The sequence below is a fragment of the Plasmopara halstedii genome, assembly GCF_900000015.1.
Source record: "Plasmopara halstedii genome assembly, contig: Scaffold_671, whole genome shotgun sequence".
Classification (NCBI taxonomy): Eukaryota; Oomycota; class Peronosporomycetes; order Peronosporales; family Peronosporaceae; genus Plasmopara; species Plasmopara halstedii.
In genome coordinates, this window is record NW_020187588.1 from 279562 (window position 1) to 280086 (window position 525).

A 525-nucleotide genomic window follows, 5' to 3' on the forward strand; every position below is an offset into this window, starting at 1 on the left:
GACTGATAGTGAAGGCTATTAAATGTACTAGCTGCCCCACAAATCGACGATCAAGAAGAATGTACCCCTTTTGTCTGCGGCTTTTGCTGTTCTCTCTACTTTGCGCATGAATTCATGACTGTTGCACTCGCCTCGTATCCGGGCGCCCTTTCGTCCTTGAATGTCGTGTCTTCACGAATTACACCAGCCAAAGATCTAGGTACGCGCCGAGTATCTACAGTATCTAGCGTAGTACCACAAGGTGGCTCACACACGATTGTGAGGACCCACCCTTCATATAAAACTTCCGTTACACTCTCCCCCATCGAAATTGTGACTACCGATAATTCACATTTACTGTCGCCTCGTAAGATCTTCTGGTGTCTGAGATATCGTGACGTCCCTATTACCACCTTCATGCATTCTCTGTTCAATGGGTCCTGTGTCTTTGACACGAAAAATACCCAGCCCCGCTGGTTTCCGAAAGCACCCGCGGATAGAGCCCTTCGTCGTCTCCTGCACGCGGTGCAACTCCGGACAGTACGT